We start from the raw sequence: 7,670 nt of genomic DNA on the forward strand, positions 1-7,670 counted from the left end.
ATTTTCCTAGGTAGGATAAAATTTAACTAGACCTGTGCTAGACAGTACTGGTGTATATATATTATTTACATTGTGCTGATCCGAGCAGGGTGGGACCTATTCGTATTAATTGTGTAATTTCCCATTATTTCGTGTACCTTTTGATTGCTACTAAAGTGTCACTATACCAACTAATGGTGATAATTTAAGAGCTAACTGGACATACTACCATAGTGGCACTCAAGTACCACTCAGATCTTAGCTAATCCTGTTAAGGTAGGTTAGCTAATGTCTAACGAGGTATAATTAAAAACAGCTAACCAAGAAATTAATATTAGGCTAATAATAACCATACCTGCTCTACATATGCTGAGAACGTACCATAGCTGTCAATAAATAGCTACTATAAGACCTATATGGCTGCAAACGCATTGTGAGGGAATGAAGATCCCTCAGCTAGTTTTCCTAGTTTTTCTAGATTAGGCTAATCGCTCTAGGGACTCTAGACAAGAAGTTTTCAAACTAACATACACTTATGGGGTGTTGGATGAAAGCTCGTGTTATGGACTATCATTTAAGACTAATTAGAAGTCTGTGATTGCACTGTAGAGAGTTACAGAGTTTTTCCTGTTTCTGTGAAATGGGATGAGAGTTGAGAGTGAAGTGGTATGAGAGGATATTTGTCTCAACGGATTTTTAGAGGTAGGGGGACAGTGGGGTGAACGTCGCCCCCCCCCCCCACTATGTGAGACATTGCGCCACTGTCTTTAGGCCTCCCCCTTCTTGTGACGTCACAGGACGCCACTGGGTGAGGGGCGCATGTGATTGGTGGCGGCATCCTCGGCCCTAGCTGAGTTTTGGTGTGAACAGCTGTTTTTGGTAGAGGCACCTTGAGTTGTGCCGGCTTTGTGCTGATTGGTCAAGACAAGGTAGGGGGGGGGGAGAGATGGGCATTTGAGTTTTCCTAGCCCGCCAAATCGTCAGTTTCAGCTGGGCGGCAAGCTGAGAAGGTGACTTTGGGTGGAGGTGGCAGGCTGCCACCTCCACCCCATTAATCGCTGTGTCATCCTGATTACTCGTTGTGCAGGGCACTCCTGCCATCCTGGGTTGTGTCAAGGCCAAATTTGCGTGAAATTGGGGCCAATGAGTACGGAAGGAACAGTAACAAGCTAAGAGACAGTTTACAGTGTTCACCATGAGGCAGCTGGCAGGCCTCATGGTGTAGAGATTGATCACATCGGGTCCGAGTATCCTGTCGAGTGTTAATGGACAATTGGTGGAATATGGGCAGTGTAATTTTGGTGATATTACAGGCCCCTGTTGGACTTTAAATTCCACCTTGTTTGGTCTGCCATGTGGTGATGCCACGGGCCATTGTCACCCCAGTGTACGAGTGAGGCATGCTCTGGTATGGTGGGGTTGTAGGTGATCCCCCATCCACGTGTGTATGACTGTAGGCGGCAGCCAGCCAGCCGAGGCAAGTCTCATGTGCGCACCACCCATGCGCCGGCCAACCCCTAGGCCACCCGCGTGCCGGCCACCCCAGGCCACCCGCGCGGCCACCCCCCCCGCGCCACCTCAGTGCCACCCCCGCGTGCCAGCTCAGCCCGGGTGGGGCGCTGTGACGTCCCGCACTACTCGTGGCCACCCCCACCCCCCTTAGGGCCACGCGGTGGCCACATGCTTTGGCCACTTTCTCTGGACATCCTAGGGCCACACCTAGTCGACGCACGAGGAGCGAGCTAGGCGTTCTACAGCCAGTGAGGTAGTGACCGGGAAAATGAAATGATTGTTGAGGATATGAGTAAATGTGAGTACAATAATCATAGTGTAACAGTGTCTCAGGACTAGTGGAAATTCTGGTAAAAGCTGTGTTGTCCCATAGCCCTGCCAGGCTAGGGAAGCAGCTGAGAGACAGTTGTCTGTACTGACGTCCAGGTGACTGGTTGGGATGTACCTGGAGATGGATGTTGTACACGGTACCATACAAGTAGTTATATATATAGTTATATATAATGTGTGTAGACCAGGGGTGGGCAACCTCTGGCACGCGTGCCAAACTTGGCACGCCGATGACTTGTCTCTGGCAGCAAGAGCATAGGTTACCCTAAGCACAGATGCAAGCACATGTTACCCTAAGCACAGACAAAAAAAACTACTTTCCTTGGGGTATAAGCTACATGCCATGACAGTATATGTACGTCCTGGTGGTGAAGAGGTTTAAGCTCTACGAAGCTAAAGAGGTCTCAAGAAAAAGAAGTTGATCTTGTTGCCATAGTTACTTTCCTTTTTTACGTCATCGATCATGCCGATGTATGATGATTCCCCTCTATTTACTTTGGCTCATATTTTATGTAATAAGCCTTTCTAACCTAAAGGCTGCACCCATAACCATAGTGTACACTGACAATCATATCTGCGAAGGCAAAATACGCCATGCCTGCCCACCTTTAAAAATTAATTTCGTAAACTTTGAATTTAAACCCCCACAACATCTCCCCCCCCCTAAACCTCATGTTTTTGAATGCCGCCCGACTTCAGTTTGACGCATATTAATTAAACTCACTTTACTATCTAAATCTAAAGCATCTTCACCTTCGAAAGCTAAAGATAATAATTCTTATCCTCTCCCCTTCTCTCCATTGACGGCCGTAATATAACCAGTGAAATCTACAGTCCCCCACCCCCATGAAGTCCCCGTAATGAACACATGTTCAGACGATCTCAGACTCGTAACTCTCTCTCGCAGTCTTGCTTCGTAGTGTTTCTCAAAGTTGCTCACTTGCCTCCTCCCCGAGAAGAAGGTCAGTACTTCATCTCCAGGTGAAAATTATTCCCCTTATAAATCAATAACTTTGTGAAACTCAATGTCATTGTAAGAATAGTCTTAATCCTTAAATTCACACGTACTCGCTCGCCTGCTCCCTAAGAACAGAGCTGACATAAGCAAGATGTCACCGACTCAACGATGTTTCGCCACAACACACCACACAAACACACAAAAACGGGTTTTGTCTATCGAACCAAGTGAAGTCTTATAAACTCTTGGCATAAGTACTCAATGCCTAGGAAGTAGTGTCTTTGTGATAAGCGGCTGCTGGTGTTGTTTCTGGAATTATGTAAAATAAAGAAAACCCTCGAATTTTCATAAAAGAAAAAAAAATCCTCTGAAGATTTTTATTATGTTCATTGTCTCGTCACGCTTACCTCAAACATTGGCTTATTAAACTTATTGATTGGTATTAGAATAAACGTACATATACTTTACTACAAAGTTTGTGTGCTATAATATTAACAGGAAATAAATAATTCTTTAAATACTCGCATTTCAGTAGAAGTAGGCTAATTCATTTCTCGTCATTGCACTTCACAACGACAACACAATCCGTTATCATTGCTATTCATTGGAGTTACTCATTATATACTATTTTGACTTACTTTTGATCTTCCTTCTCTTCCATGCATATCAATATATTACTTATTTTAATTTCATGCCCTTTACAGATTGTACAGAATGTCACCACCACCAGCTAAGAAACGATGTCAGTCAAATGAAGAGGATATTAGAGAATTTAAGGAATACTGACTGAAAAGTTTGGCATGATTAAGAAGGATGATATAGCTTTATGCATTTTCTGTTCTGACACAGTTGTTTGTAGAACTTCTTCTGTAAAGAGACATTTTGAAAATGTTCATAAGAACTTAAGCAATAAAACTGAGGAGGAACAAAGAGAATTAATTATTTCTCGTGAACTGAGCAAGACAAAAACACAAGTTGAAACTTTTATGAATTATATTTCAGGTAGGCCCAGTTCCAACTTAGTTGCTGCTAGTTTTGAAGTTTCAAAAGTTATTGCCCAACACGGAAAGCCTCTCTGTGATGGGGAGTATATTAAAGAAGCTTGGCTAAAATGTGCACCTTTTCTTTTTGACAACTTTTCAGAAAAGAAAAAGATTATTCAGCGCATTAAAGATTTGCCTGTGAGTAGGAAAACAGTTAAAAATAGGATACTTAAGTTGGAAAGAAATACAGCTGAACAATTGACAAAAGATTTGTCTTCATGCAAGTTTTTTTCTATTTGTGTTGATGAATTTGTGTTCGTTGGCTTAGCAGAGGCTTGGTTCTGAAACGATTTAATGAATGCTTAGATGAAATTTAGCTCTATTTGAACGACCAACAAGTGTCATACCATGAATTTTCTGACATCGTGTGGGTTTGTAAACTGATGTTTTTTGCAAATTTTTGTGAACATTTAAATGAATTGAATATTAAGTTACAGGGCTCTGGTAAGACACTTGATGTTATGTTTTGTTACATAAAAGCTTTTGAAATGAAGCTTAAAGTTTTTAAGAAGGATGTAGATAATGAGAGATTTAGATACTTTCCAAACCTAAAGAGGTACATCAGTGATCTAAAAGATGACAGAACAGACCACAAATGTCTTCAAAAGCTGTTTGTAAACATTATCGAGTCAACAGTTTGGCAGTTCTCTACAAGATTTGCCAAATTCAGAGAACTGGAAGACACAGTAAAGTTCATCAAGTTTCCAGACAGCATCAAAATGGATGAACTAAACTTGCAAATGTTTTTATGGATAGACATGGATGATTTTGAGATGCAGTTGATTGAATTTCAGAGTAGCTCAATTTGGAAGCAGAAATTTGTTGACCTTAGAGTTGACTTGGAAAATATTGAAAGAGAGAGATTAGAGATGAAAGTAACAAAGAGAAATGCGGAAAACGAAGTATTAAGGACTTGGAATACTATTCCAGAAAATTATGTCTGTTTAAAAAACCTTGCAACAGCATTGCTAACCATGTTTTCGTCTACATATGCTTGCGAATCTTTGTTCTCAATTATGAACTTTGCTAAGTCTCGTAACAGGAGTAGCATGACAGATGAAACTAGCGCTGCATGCATATCTCTCAATGTTACTAAATATAAACCCGATGTAAAATCTCTGTCATCAGTTATGCAGCAGCAGAAGTCTCACTGACAGTATATAAAAGGAGTCAACAAGTTTTTTATCTGTTGTATTCTATTAAAGTCACAAAAGCTTAAAGGCTGTTGAAATGTACTTCTGAAGGTTAAATAAAAAAAAAATCTGTTTTTTTTTATACTATGTTTTACTGCACTGAGGTAATTTATTATTTTTTTTGTTTAAAAAGTTCTTAAGAGATACCAAATATGTTCTAAAAAAAATGGTTGGCACGTGGAAAAAGTTTGTGTCAGAGTCTTGGCTGATTTTGGCACGCACTCTCAAAAAGGTTGCCCACCCCTGGTGTAGACTGACTCGAGTATGTAACCAGTCAGTGTAGAGATTTATCATATAAGTGATCCAGTCTGTCGATTCTATATAATCGTTCAGACTCGATTAATGCCATAGTGCCACATATTAATTATATCATTGCAGAGGTAGGCAGGCCAGTGTTGCAGGGATGTCAGTGGATACCCTGAGGTCTGTGTAGTTATGGATACATTTATCTGGTGATATAATTTTCATTGATTATGTGAATGCCATTTCCATGTGTTCATTTGCATGTTATGTACTGTGTTGTGTGGTGAGTCAGTAGATGAGATTGCTGTCTGATTGCCTAATGATGTCATTAGCATGTGGGGTATGCTGACGGCATCATTATGCTGTAGGTTTGTGCAATGTTGTTATCAGGTATACAATATTACTGCCCTAGGAACTGTGTTGAGGCTTTAAGGGACCCCTTTGAGTATTCAGGGGAATTCACAGTACTTAATGAGAGCAGGCAATTTATTTGTTAATTGCCAAATTAAGAGAATTAACGCCAGCTGTCCGCGTAGCGACGTTGTTTTATATTAACGTAAATTGCCTTGCTAAAGTAGTTGTGATTGCTCACAGTAGTCCCTTGCAACGGTTGCAAGATAAGGGGGGCAGTAATATTAGTATACTCTTGTTGTGCCTAACTGTCTATCATTACTGTATGGGTAGAGCAATTAACGAGTTGCAGTAGCCGCAACCGTATGTGGGCTGTGCATTTATGTTGTTATGCATGCCATTGTAAGTGTGACCTATGTAACACTGGGGTTACTTTGTTTTTTTAAGTTGTGTTGAGGACTTAAGGATTCAGCAAGTTAATTATAGGGTAATTAACTGGATAAGGGGTGCACACTTATTGTTGAGTGAGTGAGAGCTGTTAAGGAGAGCAGTGTTGAGCTTATTGAGATACGTTTCCAGTGCAATTAATTGTTTGTGTGACAACTAATTGACCACTCTAGCTAATTATGTAATTAGCATTCTCATCATGAATTCACGTAGTGGGAGAGGATCTGTCAGAGTCTGTCAGTATTTGTGTTAACGTAATTTGCTCGAGACTAATTACCTTTCTGGGGTAGAGCAATTAGTGGCTCATGATAATTAGTGGAGTAATTAACGTCTGGAGTCTTGAGGACTCAGATGACTCGGTAAAGCGAGATCATGGAGCTAGCATAAATAGTTATATTGATCATATCGTGTCTGATGACAGTGGATTAAGATGCACTCATGTTAATTAGGGGAGTAATTAACTCCTCTGCCGTGAATTCACAGTGTTTGATGAGACCTGCTTAGGCAGTGCGGAGTGAGACGTATTTATGTATGATTAATTATCGGTCCTGGTGACAGTTAATTAATTGCTCGGGGTTAATTAGGGTAATTAACACTCATTAAAGTAAATTTTGACATAGACTGTTGAGAAGCTACCAAGTTAGGGTAGGCTTAGTTAACATAACTCAATTGGGATGTAATTAGTGGTCCGTTCGACTTTAATTAAGAATTACTCACTGAATACTTGCAAGGAGTCAAGTGTGATGTAATACAAGAGAGACTTTGAGTTATTGTTAACAAGATGACTTCTGATAAAGGAAACAAGTGTTAATGATTAACGTAGAGTACCATCATGTTGTTGTCTAAGAGAGACAATTGTTTGTGATTAACGTAGTACTTTGTTGCTGACTGCTGTGATCAGTCAATTAACGTAATTAATCACATAATCAATTTTGTAATTGATTAAGGCAATTTCTTTTGTTTATCGTCTGGTGACGAGAGTAAAGTAACTTAGGGATTGCTAGAGCTGTGTCTCAGAATCTCACCTTGCCTGGCTTTGTTTACTGTTTACAATGCAACTCCTTGCAGGGGTTGCAAAGAGTGTTCACATTAGGTTGTGATAGGGGCAGTCACTGTTGGACTACCCGCCAAGTTACGGGGGTCATTCCTGTTATGGTTGGAGGACCCTGAAGATTGTGATTATAGTATCTGTTACCGTGAAGCCGTGACAATATTGATTGCAAGCTTGTCATCAGTGGGCATCCATCATTGTTCAGTTAGTTCACTGGTCAGCCCGAAGTGTCAGCAAGATGGAGACTGCTGTCATTTCTCGAGGGGCTGTTGAATAGCTGTGTTGCAATTGCCACTGGATGGACATTAACGTAACGAGTCACTCTGAAGTGTAACTTAGTCTGTGATATTTTTTTGATTTGCAATATTGCATCGTCAGTGGGCACACTTGTGTTCAGGTTAGTTCAGTATGCAGCCGCACAGCAAGGGTTGCTATTTAGCTGTTTGTTATCGTGCCACTGGATGGACATTAACGTAATGTAAGCTCGATAATGTAGTAGTTTAGTCTCTTGTTATTAATAAATTGTTTATTTTATAGAAAACGGTCTTTGATGTCAACCCTTC

At 40.7% G+C, this 7,670-nt stretch overlaps 1 pseudogene; it reads left to right on the forward strand.

Moving 5' to 3' along the window:
- Positions 1–7,095, forward strand: part of LOC138360905 (EPM2A-interacting protein 1-like) — a 9,188-nt pseudogene extending 2,093 nt beyond the window's left edge.
- The last annotated feature ends 575 nt before the right edge of the window (positions 7,096–7,670 follow it).

This window comes from Procambarus clarkii, unplaced genomic scaffold, assembly GCF_040958095.1.
Source record: "Procambarus clarkii isolate CNS0578487 unplaced genomic scaffold, FALCON_Pclarkii_2.0 HiC_scaffold_129, whole genome shotgun sequence".
In the NCBI taxonomy this organism is placed as follows: Eukaryota; Metazoa; Arthropoda; class Malacostraca; order Decapoda; family Cambaridae; genus Procambarus; species Procambarus clarkii.